Genomic DNA, 20,209 nt, shown 5'->3' on the forward strand with positions numbered 1-20,209 from the left:
ATGTGTTGATGACAAATAAACATATGAAAAGGGCTCAACATTTTACATCATTAGGGAATTGTAAATGTAAACAACAAGTTACTACTATATACCTATTAGAATGGCTAAAATTGAAAACACAAACAATGCCAAATACTAGCAAGGAGATAGAGCAACAAAAACTGTTCTTCAATCCTGGTAAGGATACAAAATGATACAGCCAACATTGGATACAGCTTGGCAATTTCTCATACAACTAAAAATATACTTACTATATGGTCGAGCAATTTGCACTTCTTAGTATTTACCCAAACAAGTTAGAAATTTATGTTCAGACAAAAACCTGCACACAGGTATTTATAGCAAATTTACTTATAATTTCCAAAATTTGGAAGCAACCAAGTTGTTCTTTAATAGATGGATATATACATAAACTATGGGAATTCCATACAATGAAATATTATTCAGTGCAAAAAGAAAAGAGATGTTGACAACAAAAGACATGGAGGAATCTTAAATGCATATTGCTAAGTGAAAGAAGGCAGTCTTCAAAGCTTTATATATTCTTATTCCAACTATATGACATTCTGGAAAAGGCAAAACAATGAAAAAGCATCATTGATTGCCAGGGAATAACGGGAAGGCAGAGATGAATAGCCAGAGCACAGAGGATTTTTCAGAGCAGTGAAACTACTCTGTATGATACCACAATGGTGGACACATGTCATTATACTTTGCTCAAACCCACAGAACATACATACCAAGAGTACATCCTAATGTAAACTATGAACTTTGGGTGATAATGATGTGTCAATGTAGGTTTATTGATTGTGACAAAGGTAACGTTCTGGTACAGGAAGATGGTGGTGAGAAGGCTCGTCATGTTTTGGGGCAGTGGGTATGTGGGACATTTCTGTACTACCCACTTAATTTCACTATTAACCCAAAATTGCTCCAAAAAATAAAGTTTTATTTAAAAAAAAATAGTTTCTCATTATCCAATCCCAAATAACATTAGAAACATAACAAAAAGTACCAAAATATTCTTAACTCTTAGTTAAAATATGCAAGTAATACAATATGCATGCATGTGCAAACACACACACACACAATTTATCTATGCAAAAAAGATCACCGGATCACCCAGTGTAACTATACCTTGCTTTTACAGTTTTATATTTTGAAGATCTATTGATAATAGTAAATACCAATGTAGCACACTTTTTAAACTGTGCAGAATTTTATTGCTTGAATATACAGTGTTATATTTTATTTAATGCATCATAACTTTTATAGTTTTTTTTAACTATTAGAAAACTATCTTCCATATTACTGTGTAGTTTTAAAAAAGTATCCCTAGGTCAACCCCTGGTAATGAAATTATTGGGTGAAACGGTATGCACATTTAAAATTGTGTTGGATATTGATAAATTACTTCCAAAGTGGCATAAGTTTGGACTTCACTCAAAGGAGAATGTCCATATTCCAAGACCTTCTTAAAATTGGTATTATTTATGGTATTCACTTTTGCCAATTAAATAGACATAAATACTATCTCATTTTATTTCTATTCACTTGAATATAAGTGAAAACTAGAATTTTTATGCTTATTTATATTTTGTCTCATTTTCTGTAAACTAATTGCCCATTTTATGGGTACAATATTTATTTATTGATAATTTTTCAAAACCAGTGTATATATTGCAAGTATTTTGTGAAGTTTTATTTTTATTTTTCCTATTACCATGCTGTGGCCATACTCTAGTTTTTCATTTTTAATTAACTACTTCATTAATATTTCATATAAATTAAATGACTCATTTGTCATTGCTTTGTTGTAATATTGCTAAGGTTTTATTTTTTGTGTTTACATGATTAGTAGATCTCAAATTCATTTTGAAACTGGAGTAACCATAGCCATCCAAGCTTACTTTTTTCCACAAATGTCAATTCAATTTTCACAACACTATTTTTCATTTTACCCGTCTTTCCTACTGAATGCAATTCCATATTTATCATAGATAACATATCCATATATTTCTGGATGAATATTTTCTAGAATCTAAACTTTATTCCACTGACCCTATTTTTTCTTTTTTTCAGAATTGTAGCAATTATATAAATATATTTCTCAGAAGATATTTTGTAAAGTTTTCCCTAAAACATCTCATTGGTATTCTATTTTAGATGGCATAGGCTTCATAAATTAATTTTGCAAGATAACATCTTTAGATATTGAGGCTTTCTATCTAAGAATAGTTATGTCTATTTTCCAAGTCTTCTTTTATATCTCTCAGAAGAGTTTTAAAGTTTCCTTCACATAAACCCTGAATATTTCTTCTTACGAGCTTTTTAAATCTTTTCTTTCCTGGTATTATAACTGGGATATTTTCTTTATTAAATTTTCTGTTTATAGTTGACATATAGAAAAACCAATGATTTTAATATAAATTGTGCAAACAGGGAATTTTCTGAACTCTCTTTTTTATTTCTAATAGTTTTCAGACAATTCTCCTGAGTTCTAATAGTACACAATCATATCGTCTGCAAATAAAAATAATTTTATGTGTTTCATTCTCACTTTTATAGTTCCTTTTTTTTCTCATATAACTATACTAGCTAAGACATTCAAAACAATAATACTGATGATAATCAACCTCTTTGACATCCTCCGGACCGAACCTACTTTTTACTTTAGTATATAGACAAGATTTATCAGAATTTGTCCACCCATCTACTTTTCTTTTTGCATTCTTTATGGGGTGGAAATATTATTAGGAGCATTGACAAACCATGCAAAGTCTTGAGTATTACTGTACTCCTCTTTCTCTGGCTTACACATTTTAAAGACTGCTGTGTGAAACAGTACCATTCTATGTGTTTGATGGTGGCCAGTGCAGCAATAGCACATCTATTTTTGTTCATACTATGCTACATAGATGGAGGTTGTGATCTAACTTCTCTCTCTCTCTTATCTTACCACACATGTGCCATCCTGCGATTGACTGTGTGTCTATAAGGTGCCAGACATTTCTCTGTGGAATTTACATTCAGTAGCATATTTAACTCTCACACCAAGCCAAATAAATAGTTGTTATTATCTCTACTCTACTGATGAACAACTTGTTTTAAGTTACTTGGTTAATTAGTGGCAGAGACAGTACTTGAAACCACATCTCTCTGTCTCTAAAGCCCACACTCTGCTGTATCTCTAAATCTCAGGAAGGCTAAAAGAAGAAGTATACAAAATTTTGGTTGGATGTAGAAGAAGGAGCAATCAATCTGGCTCAGGGAGGATCAAAAAGTGTTGATTCTACTCTTAAGGATCTGCACTGAAAAGAATGAACAAAAAATTGATCTCCCACCATGATTCAGGAAGTACCCTCCACACCCCACAAGAGAAATAAGCACATCACAACCTTACAGTAGTCCTCGATTGATTTTCCTCTGGGGGTTAGACAGTTCCTCAAGTTACAGCTTGGTCAATTATTACCAAGTCCAGGCTACTTTCCTTAACAGTGAGCACATGCTCATAAGGTTCTCCAGGGAGGAAAAAAATTTGTTCTTATCTGAGGAAACCTAATTCAAGTTTTAAACTCATTTCTTCTTTCAAGCAGTTTCTACTGTAAACTCAATTCTGTGGTGGGATTTATTGAAGCACAGAACAGAAAAGACATTTGCTCAGAAGTAACTCTGGGATATGATGTGGATTAGACCTGGAAAAAATAATAAATCATTAAGCTACTGAGTCCTGAAAACACTGAGCCATATTTGAAAGTAGTCTAAGACTTGAACAGGGTGAGCTACTGTTAAATGAACATGAATATGTCAAGAACGATATCTGAATTACTTCCCATTTCAAAAGTTTCATTTGCCTCCAATTTTTCTCTTAACTCTTTTTAACACTATTAAAAAATATTAGAATTTCCTTTCACTCCCTTTCATAGAAGAATAAATAAAAGAATAATTGAATTTCCAGGGGTTATTCAGGAAATAACTAAAGATCTATAATTAGAATCTATAATTGCTGATCAAAAAATCCTTTAATTCCTTGGGTGATGCTTGCATTTTATCATGCCTTACTATTAATAAAAGGATGCTGTGAATCAGAGGTTCATCATAGATTATCTTTTTTTATTCTCTCTATATCATCCAGCCCTCTGGAGCTTCTGTCCAACTAAGTTCTGTTGCTTTCACAAAAAGGCCAAGTCAAAAAGCCCTAGGGCAAAGATAGGCAGCTGGAGAATCTTATCATAATGCTCACAAAAGATTACATAATCAACTGTTCATTTCTGTCAAGAAAATTCAGTGGTTGTTTCTTTATCACTTCCTTAGTACTGGCATTATTATATTGTGGTCCAGAATACTTGAAGAAAAGTCTGGCATACGACCTTCTCTCACAGAATATGTAAGCTAATGTATAATCAGTTCTCTCTGAGATGCCCGGCTGCCAATGATTCTGTCTTGGTGGAATAAAATCCTGACCATAATCAAAACTGCCACTTTTCCATTCTAGTGGAAGATTTACAATTTGGAAACTCTGGCTAAACACTTTTCTATCCACTAGGTTCTAGAGACTGTGCAAAACCAATCCTAGGAAATTTATTTCCGGGCAAGTCAAAGGTGAGTTTCCCAGTATACACTTAGCTTTACTATCTCTTATCAGGACTAAGCTCCAAGCCTGCCAAAGGTCTGAATTCCTACAAGTACCAAACTAATTTTTTGCTGTTTTCTTTCCATTTTTACTTATTTGTATTTTCTCTTTCTCTCAAGTATTTTTATTATATTTTACTAAATGTGTTCTTTCAAAGTGCCTCAAATCCTATTATAAAAATGTGTGGTAAGAACAAAAAGATACATAGAAAATTAGATCAAGATATTAGTCTGAGAACAAATGCTTAGATCTTTTGCTTCCCTAGAGAAGACATAAAAAATGTAATAGACCAAACAAAATTATAACACTAGCAACAAACACAAAAGATTATCTTCAGTGAATCAAATTGGTTAAAGAATGCATGAGAGTAAAATGCAGAAACAATCAGCTTGACAAAGAAGACCACAGATTAAAGGACATAAAGAGAAAGAGACAGCTTCCAAGGGCAGGAACACTATTAGAAATTCTCCAAATCAAAGGTAAAGGATGCAATAAGCATATATATTGAGAAATATATGTATATAAATATATATATTTCAAATATATATGCATATACATATATAAATTTACTTCCACCAAAATTCATCATAATTCTCAGTAAATATAGATTTGATTTAATGTAATTAAATTAATTTAAATGTAATTAATTTAAATGAATATATATTGAGAATTATCATGATGAATTTTGGTAGAACTAAGCTTACACCAGTTTTTCTTTCATACTTTGGTGACACAAGCTTTAGGGCAGAGATGTGGATACTTGTATGAAAGAGGCCAAGAAGTGTCAAGGTGAATGGTGGCATCCAGAAGGAACAAGATCATGCTCCCTCCAAACACAAGCCACTGGTGAATGACCCAGATAAGCTTGTTCCATTCTCTAATTAGTGGAAGCAGACTACAGTATGCAAGAAAAGTGAAATCTCAGAAAGAATGCTGAAACAAAGTCAAAAGCAGTTGAAAAAAATCAAAATAAAAAGACATTTGCAAAAAATTTAGAGTACAACATAGGGGAATCAAAAATGTAAATAAAGTTTTATTTATTCAAGTATTTTAATAAATATTTTATTATTTAAATAATATTTAAAAAGCTAATACATAAAAAATTAGATTTACTCTAGAAAATATTTTTAGGAAAGACCTTATTAAGCAAGGCATAAAACTCAAAAGCCATAAAGGAAAATATTATTGAGCTTAACTATATAAACATTATAAAAATTTTTTAGTGTAGGCGTCGTAAACAGTATTAAAATAAAATGGAAGGGAGAAGAAAATAATTACAACATATATAACAAAGAATTCATATGAAGACTATCTAAAGAAATTCTGCAAACCAGTAAGAAACAAAAAACCTAAATTCTCAGCAAAGTGCCTAAGAGACTTATGGAGATACAACCTAACAAATTATCGGAGAAATAACAATAGAAACAATGAGATACTATTTTTTGCCTCTGTAGATGGGCAGTAATTCCAAAAAACATGGGAAAACTCTACTGCTCCCATGGTAAATGAGCAAAATATCAGAGTAAGCAACTTTAAGCTTCTTCCTTTCCACAGAAACATTGAGAACCAAGCAGAAACTGTCAGAACTAACTTTGCTAGAACTACAGAAAACAGTCAAAGATTTGTAGCAACTCAGTAAGTACTAAATCATGTAAAGGCAACTATTAAATGGTAGAAAAGCTTTGTGGCATTTAATTTAACTTCATTCTCTCCCAAGCTCAGCAGCAGTCTTGAAGATTGTAGGCCAAATTCCTAGTGTGGAACCTACTCTGTTTTTCCAGGGAAAGCAGGAAATACCTTATTCACAGATTATTCAATATGTCTATCCTAACTTGCCTGGGGGATACCCGAAAGATTGACCAAAGGCGTCATCTCTGTTTTGCCTAACATGGAACTTATTCAGGAAAGAAAGTTGGTGAACAATATTTGAAAACATTGTAAGGCTAATGGAAAACCAACAGTGGCCTGTGACAAAAGATACAATTGAGACATTCAATACACTATCAAAAGCATGTGAAGAAAAGCTAGGGAGAGTTTATTTGGAAAGTTAGGGCATTCAAAAGCACCCAGGTACACTAGAGAATTTAGAAAGCCACAAACATGTCCGGGGCAAGACCTCATAATTAAAAAAAAAGAACTGAAAAGAGGCTAAGCTTTCATATCTATCATATATTTAGGCTCAGTGAAGTACCGGCTAAGTGTTGAAGGAGTGTTCCAATACAAAGCTGATATGCAAAGACTGGGAGAGATGTTTTTGCTTGTTTGGCTCATCATGTTAAAAAAATATATGTATCTGTCAAAGCACTTTCTAAACACAAGCTAAAATAAAAGAGGCATAAGGGACCCCCAAATGACAAAAAAAAAAAAAAAAAAAAAAAAAAAAACAGACTTTGCACAAATACTGTAGTTTGGGAAAGTCAGTAAACAAATGGATGACCACAACTATCAACAATCCAAAAAAAGCAAACTCTAGAGGAGAGGGAGCTGATTTACACAATATGATTATTTACAATACAGTATTACTACAATATGATACTCAAATGCCCAATTGTAAACAAAAAAAAAATCACAAAGTACACAAAGAAACAGGAAGCATGACCCATTCAAGGGAACAAAATAAATTGAAAGAGACTGCCCTTGAGGAAACCTAGACACTGGAATTAGTAGATGAAGATTTTGTCAACCATCAATATATTCAAAGAACTAAATTGGAGATAGAGATGGACAAAAGCCAAAGGAAATAAGAAAAAAAGATATGTGAACAAAATGAGAATGCTAAAAAGAAGATTGACTATCTCTCTCTATATATATATCTACTGATATATCTATATCTATATCTACTGATATAGATATGCTGGAACTGAAGAGTTCCAAGAGTACCATAACTAAAATAAGAGAGGTTAAGCAGGTAGATTTGAAGAGTCAAAAGAAAGATCATGAATTTGAAGATAGCAAGTTGACATGATCCAATCTGAAGAGCAAAAAGAATAAATAAAGTAAAAACCCTATGGAACCTACAGAACACTATCAAGGACACTAACATGTGCATAATGGGAAACCCAGAAAGAAAGAGAGAGAAATGTGCATAAACAATATTTGAAGGAATGGCCACAAACTTCCCAAACCTGATGAAATGTTTAAATCTATAAATTCAAGAAACTTAGTCCCTCCACTCTGATAAACCTTAAAGGATCCATCCTGAGATGTACTCTGATCAAAAACAAAAACTACAAGAAATTCTTGAAAGCAGCAACAGAGCAGTAACATGATCACATATGACAGACTTCATAAAATTAAAAGCCAATTTCTCAACAGAAACCATGGTGGGAGAGACAGTGGGATGGCATATTTAAGGTGCTAAAAGAAAGAAAAACCTGTCAACCAATAATTTTATATCTAACAAAACTGTGCTTCATATGGAGAGAAGTGAAGACATTCCCAGAATAACAAGAGCTGAGGAAGAAATGGCAAATGAGTAACTCTAAGAATGTAATTTGATTCTTTATGAATAAATAAAGAATTCCAATAAAAGCAACTAAATGGGCAAATATAAAAACTAGTATTCTCATATTTTTGGTTTACAATTCAACTTTATTATTTTCTAAATAATTTAAATTCAAATGCACAATAATAATAAATATATATTGTTATGCATACAATCTATAAGATGTAATTTTTGACAACTACAACACAACAAGGGGGAGAACAAATATGTATAGGAGCAGAGTTTTTGTCTGCTATTGAAGTTATGTTGGTATTAATTCAAACTATATCCTATAAACATAGGATATTAAAGACAGCCCCCATGGTTACTACAAAAGTAAATGTATATTTTAAAATAGACACAAAAAGAACAGAGAACAATTCAAAATACTTTACCACAATCAACTAAACACAAAGAAAATGACAATAGAGGATATGAAGGACAACAAAGGTAAAAACCATAGAGAAAATAAATGGCAAAATGGCAGCTTTTCCTTACCAGTAATTAATTTAAATGTAAGTGGATTAAGTACTCTAATCAAAAGGCAAAGATTTGTAGAGTGGACTTTTAAAAAGGATCCAACTATATGAGGTCTATAAGACATTCACTTTAGTTCCAAAGACACAAATAGGTTGGAAGTAAAAGGACAGAAAATATGTTTATGCAAATTATAATCAAAAGAGAGCTAGAGTAGCTATACTAAATTCAGAAGAATAGACATAAGCAAAACTTCTACAAGACAGAACTACACTACATGTTGGTAAAAGGGTCAATTTTTCAAGACGATATAACAATGGTAAATATATATGCATCAAATAACGAAGCCCCAATACATATGAAGCAAATGTTGACAAAACTAGAGGAAGAGATAGGCTTTTCTAAAATAATATGTAGAGACTTTATTTACCCACTTTAAATAATAGACAGAAGATCTAGATGGGTCAATATAGATCAAAAATAGTATACTATACTATACTATTAATATATATTACCAGACCTAAAAGACATATATAAAACATTCTTCTCACCAGTAGAAGAATACACATAATGCATATGGAACATTGCAGGATAGTCTATATATTAATCCACAAAACAAGTCTCAATAAATTTTAAAACATTGAAATTATACAGATCATCTTTTACAAATACAATGAACTAAAGTTAAAATTGTTAACAGAAGGAAAACTGGAAAATCCACAAATACCTGGAAATTAGACAACATAGCCTTAAATACCCAATGAGTTAAAGAAATTCAAGAGAAATTAGGAAATAATTGAGGTAAATAAAAATGAAGCACAACAGAACAAAGCTTGTAACATGCATAGAAAGCAATGCTTAAAGAAAAATGTATAGCTATAAGTGCTCACATTAAAAATCATCTCAATAGTTTGACTTTACAACTTGACAATTTTGAAAAAATTTTCCTGCAAGCCAAAGCTAGCAAGGAAAAAAATAATAATAAGATAACAGTGGAAATAAATGAAATAGGTAATAGAAAAACAATGGAGAAAATCACTAATAGCAAACGTTGGTTCTTTGAAAAAAAAATCAACAATCTGACAAACCCCTAGCTGGACTGAAAAGAAAAAGAGAGGTAGTTTATGCAAACAAATAAAATAAGAATGTAAGTGGGGACATTTCTACTGACTTTACAGAAATTTTAAAAAATCATGAGGAAAAAAGATGAACAATTATATACCAATAAATTAGATAAACTAGATGAAATGAGAATGGTCCTAGAAATGTACAAATTAATTTACATGACTAAAAAAGAAATTGAAAATATTGGCAGACCTGTAACAAATAAGTAGATTTAATCAATAATAATAAAATAACCCTCTGAACAAAAACAGTCAAGGACCCAAAGTCTTCACTAGTAAATTCTAGCAAACATTTTAAAAAGCATTAAGACCAATTCTTTTCAAACTCTTTAAAAAAATGAAAAAAGAGAAAATATTTAACTCATTGTATGAGGTCAGCATTACCAAAATATCAAAGCCAGATAAAGACATCACAAAAAGGAAAATTACAGATAAACATTCTTTATGAATATACATGCAAAAATTCTCAATAACATACGAGAAAACAAAATTAAACAGCATATAAAAAGAATATGAACAAGTGGAATTTTCCCCAGGAATGCAAAGTTTGTTCAACGTGAGACAATCAATCAATCCAGCGCACCACAAAAATAGAACAAAGCAGAAGAAAAATCATAATCACTTTAACTGATGCCGAAAAAGGCATTCGGCAAAATTCAACACCCTTTCATGATCAAAACATTCAGAAAATTAAGAATACAAGGGGTTAGCCTTAACATATGAAAGGACATTTCCATTTGCAATAGTATCCAAAAGAATAAAATTCCTAGGAATAAATGTAACCAAGGAGGTGAAAGAGCTGTACACTAAAAACTGCAAAACATTGCTGAAAGAAATTAAAGATCTGAGCAAATGAAGAGACATTTTGTATTCACAAATTCAATAATCTAATACTGCTAATATGCCAATACTGCACAAAATGATCTACAGAGTTGATGAAGTCCTCGAATTTATTTGAAACTGCAAGGAGACGTGAATAACCAAAACAATCTTTTAAAAAAAACAAAGTTGGAAGATTCATACTCCCTAATTTCAAATTACTGCAAAGCTCTAGCAATCAAATCAGTGTTGTAGTGGCATAAGGAGAGATATACAGGCCAAAGGAAAAAAAATCAAGAGTCCATAAATAAACTCATACATCTACAGCCAATTGATTTTCAGCAAGAGTGCCAAGACCGTTCAATGGTAAAAGGAGAATCTCTTCCACAAATTGTGCTGGGACAGCAGAATTAAAGAATAAAGTAGAATTTCTATCTCACACCATATATAACAATTAACTCAAAATTATTCAACAACCTAAATTTAAGTGTTAAAACTGTAAGCCCTTGAAAGAAAACATAGGGTTAAATCATCATAATCTTATATTAGTTTAAGATTCTTAAAATACGACACCAAAAGCCCAAGCATCAAAACAAAATATAGATAAATTGAAGGCTGCATCGAAGTTACTAACTTTTTTTCATAAAAGGACATTTTCAAGAAAGTGAAAAGACTGACTTCTGGTTCCATAATGGCAAAATAGAAGCAAGTTGATTTCACTACCCACCACAGAAAACCAAAAACGAACATACAGCACCAAAATCATCACTAGCAATATTAGACAATTCAAATATGAAGATGAGACATTTCCCAGGGCCACGGAGAAGTGAAAAAACTCTAGGTAAACAGTAAAAGAATGTGACCTGCATATCTGTGATGCCCCTCCCCCTATTCTGCCAAGCACCAAGCACCAGGAAAATTTTCCTCCAATTCACAATTTTTAAAAAGGACAAAATGAATTGAGGTGGACAGCCACCTCAAGATGGTGTTGTCCCACAATCTTGAGTTTGCTAGCAGGAAATGTGCTCATGCCTTAACCCACAGGAAGCATCATGAGTCCCTTAAGCATCACTGAGGACAGGGGAGACAAAAAGAGAAGGTGGGACTACCATCCCCAGTCCTAGAACTTCCACTCTGTAACTCAGTCAAAGGACAAGGACATGCCCAATCAGAGTGGCTATTCAGCATCACCATGCTGTAGATTTATTCCACAAGTCCTCTGGACACAAGCCCCTTTCCAGTTTTCCCACATTGCTGGGTATCCCCTTCCAGAGCTTCCGCAATGAGGAAGGCCAGTGCTCCTATCCTTTACTACAGCTGAAGTGAACCTGGGCTTAAGATACCACCAAGAGCCAAACAGCGGGCAATGATCTAGTGGCAAACAACATCTAAGCAAATATATTTAATAAAAAACAAAATCAGCCAGACAGAAGACTGGAATAAATAATCCTTCAATGCAAAGACGTAGATATATGTCCACAAGAAACAACAGCAAACAGGGAATCATAATCTCCCCAATTAACAAAGCAAAGGATAAGTGACTGACCCTAAAGAGACAGTGATATGTGAGCTCTCTGACCAAGAATTCAAAACTGCAGTTTTAAGAAAACAGTGATCTCCAAGATAACACAGAAAAATCATTCTGAAATTAATCACAGAAATTTAGCAAAGAGATTGAAGTATTTTAAGAAGTCAAACAGAAATTTTGGAACTTAGAAAATACATTTGCTAGACTGAAAAATTCATTAAAGGACCTCAACAGCAAAGTGGATCAAGCAGAGGAAAGAATCAGTGACCTTGAAGACAGCCCATTTAAAAATACACAGTGAGAGAAAAAAAGAATAATTGAAAAGCAACAAAGATCACCTACAAGACACAGAAAATTAGATCAAAATACCAAATATAAGAATTAGTGGTATTCAAGAAGGAGTTGAGCAACAGCACAAGGTGGAAAGCTCATTCAAATAAATAATAAGAGTACACTTCTCAAAATTCAATAAGGATTTAAATATCCAGTTACAGGAAGGGCAGAGAATACCAACAGATTAGACCCAAATGAGACTGCCCCAAGCCATAAATTAATCAAATTCTTAAAAGTCAAGAACAGAAGATACTAAAAGCAGCAAGAGAAAATAAGCAAATAACATATAAAGGAGCTCCAACTCATCTGGCAACAGAATTTTCAACAAAAAACATATAGGCCAAGAGGGAGCAGAAAGATATTCTTGACATTTTCAAAGTGCTGAAAGAAAAGAACTGCCATTCAAGAATACTGTATCCAGCACAGTTATCCTGCTAATATTAAAGTGATATAAAGTCTTCCCCAAGTGAATAAAAACTGAGGGAATTCACCATCGCCAGACTTGTCTACAAGAAGTGCTAAATGCTAAAGGAAATTCTTCGATCTTAAAGAAAAAAATAAAAGAACTTTAAAAAATTGAAGGTATAAAACCCACTGGTAAAATTAAACACATGGACAAACTAAAATACTCTGATATTTGAATTGTAGTGTGTAATACACTTATAATTCTAGTATGAAGCCCAAAATGCAAATATATCATTTTGCTATAGTTATGGAAAGCTATTGAGATACGTAATAAAAAATTAGTTGAAACAACTAAGAGTCAAAATGTGGGGGTATGATGTTAAAGTGTACAATATTTTTCTTTTTTATTTCTATTATTTTCTGTGTGATCTAAGATAAGTACTCATCTCTTTAAGACAACTTGTTATGTTTATGTTTTTTATAAGTCACATGGTAACCACAATGCAAAACCTATAATATACTCACAAAAAATAAATAGCAATGAATTAAAACATACTACCAGAGAAAACCACTAATCACAAAAGACAGGAAGAAAAAAGGAAGAGAGGAGTTACAAAACAGCCAGAAAACAATCCAGAAATAGTAGTAGTAAGTCTTAATAATAACACTGAATGTTAATGGACTAAGTTCTCCAATAAAAAGCTATAGAGAAGCTGAATGAATAAGGAAAGAAAACCCAACTATATGCTGCCTACACAAAATCTACTTCACCAATAAATGTACACATAAAATGAAAATGAAGGGGTGCAGAAAAAATGTATTCAAGGCAACCGGAAACCACTAAAGAGCAGGAGTAGTTATACTTAGATAAAATGATTACAAATGAAAGTCTATAAAAACAGACAAAGAAGGTCACTATATAATGATATAAGGGTCAGTTCAGTAAGAGAATATAACAATTATAAGTATCTATGCACCCAACATAGGAGCTCCTAAGTATATAAAGCATGCATTAATAAATCTAAAAGGAGAGATAGGCTGCAATATAATAATGATAGGGGACTTTAACACTCTTGATATAGTTTGGCTGTGTCCCCATGCAAATCTCAATTTGAATTGTATCTTGCAGAATTCCCACGTATTGTGGGAGGGACCCAGGAGAATGTAACTGAATCATGGGGGCTGGTCTTTCCCATGCTATTCTCATGATAGTGAATAAGTTTCATGAGATCTGATGGTTTTATCAGGGGTTTCCACCTTTGCTTCTTCCTCATTTTTCTCTTGCTGCCAATGTGAGAAGCGCCTTTTGCCTCCCATCCTGATTCTGAGGCTTCCTCAGCCATGTGGAACTGTAAGTCCATTTAAACCTCTTTTTGTTTCCAGTTTCAGGTGTCTTTATCAGCAGCATGAAAACAGACTAATATAACCCTATGTTCAGAAATGGCCAGAATGGCCAAAGCTATGCTGAGCTAAAAGAACAAACCTAGAGGCATCACACTACCTGATTTCAGAATTTATTACAAAGCTATAGTAACTAAATCAGCATCATACTGTCATAAAAACAGATACATAGACCAATGAAACAGAATAGAGAGCCCAGATGTAAATCCACACATTTATGCCAACTCATCTTTGTCAAACCCATCAAGAACAGACAATGGGGAAAAACAGTTTCTTTAATAAATTGTGCTAGGAAAACTGAATATATGTAGAGAATTAAACTGAAACACAATCTTTTACTAGACACGCAAAAAAATCAAATGAAAATGGTCTATACATTTAAATCTAAGACCTACAATTATAAAACTACTAGAAGAAAACATTTGGAAACATTACAGGCCATTGATCTGGGCAAAGATTTTCTGTACAAGATCTCAAAGCACAGTTAACTAAAGCAAAAATGGACAAATGGGATTATATGAGGCAAAAAAGCTCCCATATAGCAAAGGAAACAATCAACGAAGTGAAGAGACAACTCACAGAATGGGAGAAAATATTTGCAAATTACCCTCCTGACAAGGAATTAGCATCCTGATTATAAAAGGATCTCAGACATCTCAATAGCACACACACACACACACAAACACACACACACACCCCTATTAAAAATGGGCAAAAGTTTGCTGAGGATGATGGCTTCCAGCTTCATCCATGTCCCTGAAAAGGATGTGATCTCATTCTTTTTTATGGTGGCATAGTATGCCATGGTGTATATGTACCACATTTTCTTTATCCAGACTATCATTGATGGGCATTTGGGTTGGTTCCATGTCTTTGCTATTGTAAATAGTGCTGCAGTAAACATACGTGTGCATGTGTCTTTATAGTCGAATGATTTATATTCCTTTGGGTATACACTCAGTAATGGGATTGCTGCATCAAATGGTATTTCTGGTTCTAGGTCTTTGAGGAATTGCCACACTGTCTTCCACATTGGTTGCTCTAATTTATATTCCCAGCAACAGTATAAAAGCATTCCTATTTCTCCATAGCCTCACCAGCCTCTATTGTTTCTTGACTTTTTAACAAACATCATTCTCAGTAAACTATCTCAAGGACAAAAAACCAAACACCGCATGTTCTCACTCATAGGTGGGAATTGAACAATGAGAACTCATGGACACAGGAAGGGGAACATCACACTCCAGGGACTGTTGTGGGGTGGCAGGAGGGGGAGGGACAGCATTAGGAGATATACCTAATGCTAAATGATGAGTTAATGGGTGCAGCAAAACAACATGGCACATGGATACATATGTAAGAAACCTGCACATTTTGCACATGTACCCTAAAACCTAAAGTATAATAATAAAATAAAATAAAAGCAAAAAAACAAAACAAAACAACAACAAAAAAAAAACAATTGCCATTATGAGATGGCGTGAGATGGTATCTCATTGTGGTTTTGAGTTGCATTTCCCTAGTGATCAGTGATGTTTAGCTTTTTTTCATTTGTTTGTTGGCCGCATAAATGTCTTCTTTTGAGAAGTTTCTCAAAAGAAGTGTCTGTTCATATCATTTGCCACTTTTTATGGGGTTGTCAAAACACAAATACTTTAAACAACAACCATTCATTTAGTTCACCACTCAGTGGATTAGCAGTTTGGGCAGGACTCAGCTGAATGGTTTCTCTGGTCTTCTCTGTATTCATGCGTGCATCTCTGCACAGCTGTTAGGTTAGCTTAGGCTGACTGTACTCAGATGGTCCCAGCTTAGATGGCTTGTTTCTAGTCTATATGGTCTCACATCTTCTAGTAGGCTAGCTTAGATGTTTCACCTGATAGCTGGGCAAATTCCTAAGAGAGGAAGCAGAATTCAAGGTCTTCTGAAATGTAGGCTTGGGACTCGCACAGCATGACTTATGCATTTCATTGTTGAAGCAAATTCCAAGGTCATCCCAGGTTCACAGAGTAGGGACAGAGAAGTCACCTTTTGTTGATAGAAGCTAGAAAACCACATTACAAAGGGGGTGTTGATATAGGAAAGGAGTAGTTACAGCCATTTTTGCAATCACTCCACTAACCCATTCTTCAAATTAAGCAAGAATCAGAAATTGAATTTCTATCCTGTATCTGAGATGTCCTAAGAGGTGTGTTAAAATGCATCTTTTTATTCTTACTTAGTATCTACATGTTCTTTGTGCAAATTTTTCTCTATGCACCTATGTGAAATACATTCTGAGATTTATGGAAGGTGCCAGTACTCCAAATTGTTTTAATTCAGTCCAGCGGCAATGATCTTAGAGCTAAAAATACAGAAATAATAGTTCAGTTTTTGCCTATTAGTGGCTCAGAGTCTATCCAGAAACCTCCATGTAAAATGAATCCGAGAAACACATATGAAGAAGGGATTCATTTTTCTTTGGTAAAGAGATAATTTGATTAGGAGTTTAAAGATTAGCTAAAACTTAGCAGACCATGAAAGACAGGAAGGGTAGTCCAGGTAAACAGAATAGGATGGTAAAGGATAAGAAACTGCAGCAATACAAAGTGTACTCAGCAAAGAGTGAGTATTTAGCGTGGAAAGCTAAGCTGGAAGAGTACAAGGAGTTGTGGGAATGGCTGTAGATTCATTCTCACCTAGGGCAGGGCACAGGAATCCTCCCACCATATGCAAAAATGTCTGAGTAGGCTCCCACACCTCACTCTGATCACTTGTTGTATTAATGAAATAACTCATACCTAAGACTATACAGTATTTAAAATTCACAATTTTCGAATAATACTCATATTTCTATGAAGTCAGAAACATTTTTTGTCACATTTTTCATCGTTTTTTCATTGCCTTCTGCAGCAGAATAAAAATATTGTTTTCCTTATATTTGCTTTTCAATATTGGACACCCTGAAATTGAATTATCGGCTTCAAGTTAGGATGATACTTTTTTACAGCACTTCCTGCACTCACTTCATGCCAGAGAAGTTATTTTTCTCCAGAGACTCGTTTTTTGGTGTAAAATTGAATTCTGGCACAGTCTTGATTCTTATTGACGAGCTTCTTTGTTTACTGTTGTTCATCCTTAAGATATTACCTCATTAAATACTGAAAGGTTAACAACTGAACCCTGTTTGCCTTGAGTAAATCATACTCAATTTTCTGGAGCTCATTGCAAACAATCTGCTCCAAAAGAGCTAATTAGGGCTGAGAATACAAACGTGAGTCTGGATGGCACTGTCTGCATAGTCTCAATTACAGACTTCTTTTTCTCCTCCAAATCAACAGAATCATTGTGTAAGTCAATCTCCTTTTTTTTTTTTCTCAGAAGGGAAATGTATGCTGAAGATGAGAATCCATGCACTGTGGCATTCTGATGGCAATGATGGCTGCAGTGGCAGAATATGAGCCATAAAATATATGAAAAAAAAATTCAGCTTCCTAGAGCTGTACTAATGGTTACTGGCAAGTTCATAAAGTTGCTGGAACTGCCATTCATTTGATTGAGAACTGCAGTGTAGAGTTTCTAAGTGCAGCTCAGTTAGAAACATTCTTCTGCCTTCCCCACCACCACACACAACTCTCTCTCTCTCTCTCTCTCTCTGTGTGTGTGTGTGTGTGTGTGTGTGTGTGTGTGTGTGTGTGTGTGGTTTGGGAAGAAAGGTAGAGACTTGTCAATAGATAAAAGTAGTTCTTGTCTCATATATCGGTTATGTCTTGCTGCATAATGAGCACCCAAAATGCATGGCTTCATACATTTTATTAGTGCTCTTGTATCTGTTGAGTGACTGGGTAATTCTACAGAACTTGGCCTGGCTCAGATCACCTAATCTGGGCCCATTCATAAGTCTGCAGTCACATCTTGGGTTGAGCAGAGGCCAGGCTCAGCTTGGGTAGGGGAGGGTTCATCTCTAGTCCATATGGTCTTTCATCCTTTTATAGGCTAGCCTGAGCTTATTAGCATGGTGGCTCAGCTGAGTTCCAAGGAGGTGAACAAAAGCATCCAAGTCCTCAGCCAGGCACGGTGGCTCATGCCTGTAATCCCAGCACTTTGGGAGGCCAAGGCAGGCAGATCACAAGGTCAAGAGATCGAGACCATCTGGCCAACATGGTGAAATCCCATCTCTACTAAAAACACAAAAATTAGCTGGGCGTGGTGGCACATGCTTGTAGTCCCAGCTACTGAGGAGGCTGAGGCAGGAGAGTTACTTGAACCCAGGAGGCGGAGGTTGCAGTGAGCTGAGATAGTGCCAATGCACTCCAGCGTGGGTGACAGTGCGAGACTCTGTCTCAAAAATAAATAAATAAATAAATAAATAAATAAATAAATAAATAAATGGAAGCATGCATATCTTCTTGGCCTAGACTTGGAACTGGCACAGCCTCCCATCTACCACATCTTATTGACCAAAGCAAGTCCCAGAAGTAGCCCAGATTTAAACAGTGGAAAACAGACTTAATCTCTTAGATGCATTTTTAATTAGGTAGTTCTTTTGCTTACTGATTCCTTGGAACTCTTTCTATACTAGGAGATTTAGCCCTTTGTAATAATGTAAGTTGCAACTATATTTTCTAATTTGGCATTTAACTTTTGACCTTGTATGGTATGTTTTCTTTTTTTTACTCAAGTTAGTTATTTTTCTATTGACTTTTGATTTATGAGTAATAGTTAAGAACTTCTTCAATGTCAAGTTTTAAAATAATTCTATGTGCACATCTAATAAATTTATGGTATCATTTTTATGTTTTTTTAAGTTTGTATTTAAGTATAAAATACATACATAAATGTATGGTAAACCATAAGTGTAAAACTGACTAAACTTTCACAAACTGAATATACCTATGTAATCAGTACCGAGATGAAGAAACAGAACATTTACAAGACACTAGAACCCTCTTTCAGTCACAAGCATCCACTTCCCCAAGATTAAACACTGTCTTGACTTCTGAGACCTCATCCACATGAACTTCTTACACTTCACATTCTCAGAGTGTCTAGAAAATTTCCAAAGCTGCATAATTGCTTACGGAACAGATTTACTTGCAATAATCAGAATAATTATCCATATTGCCAATGGAATTGACTGTGCTCAGAAAGGACAGTGTATGCTGGGAATTTATAGATGATTCGGACACTGACAATAATGTCTGAGACACTGTGAAGGAAAAGACTATTTCAAATTAAAGATTAAAATAAAATTCTAAAGAAACTGCATTTTAACACCAGCAAAATAATTTTTATTCATTGAGTCTGCCATTTCTGGATCCTTCTAATAAATAACAAGTTTCCTTACCCTCATTACTTGATGCCAAAACTGAGTCAAAACCTTTACCAATGTATTTTGTTGGATTTTTGTTGTTGATTGTTTGTTTTTTGAGACACAGTTTCACTTTGTCACCCAGGCTGGAGTGCAGTGGCATGATCTCGGCTCACTGTAACCTCCACCTCCCGGGTTCAAGTGATTCTCCTGCCTCAGCCTCCTGAGTAGCTGGGATCACAGGCACATGCCACTACACCTGGCTAATTCTTGTATTTTTAGTAGAGACCGAGTTTTACCATGTTGGCCAGGCTGGTCTTGAACTCCTGACCTCAAGTGATCCATCCGCCTTGGCCTCCCCAAGTACTGGGATTACAGGCGTAAACCACCACACTCAGCCTGTATTTTGTTTCAATGTTCTTCTAACACGCATAGCAAACTCCAGAATTTAGAGAAGCTTAATGGTAAGCCTTTTTAAAAAAAAGGATGATTTACATATTCAAAAAAAGCAAGAAAACCAATTTTGATTATGAAGGAATCAAGTCACTGTCAGTCATGTAAAATCATAGGAATCAAACAATTATGGGGTCACAGGTAAGTGAAAAAAGGAGGCAGAAAGTATAGGCTAAGTTAAGAAAAGTGGACTGGCTCAGCTCCAAAGGAAGTGGGTGTTTTGGCTGTCAAAAAATAAATGCAAAATAAATTTGTGGAGACA

Source organism: Symphalangus syndactylus, chromosome 1 (genome assembly GCF_028878055.3).
Source record: "Symphalangus syndactylus isolate Jambi chromosome 1, NHGRI_mSymSyn1-v2.1_pri, whole genome shotgun sequence".
Taxonomy (NCBI): Eukaryota; Metazoa; Chordata; class Mammalia; order Primates; family Hylobatidae; genus Symphalangus; species Symphalangus syndactylus.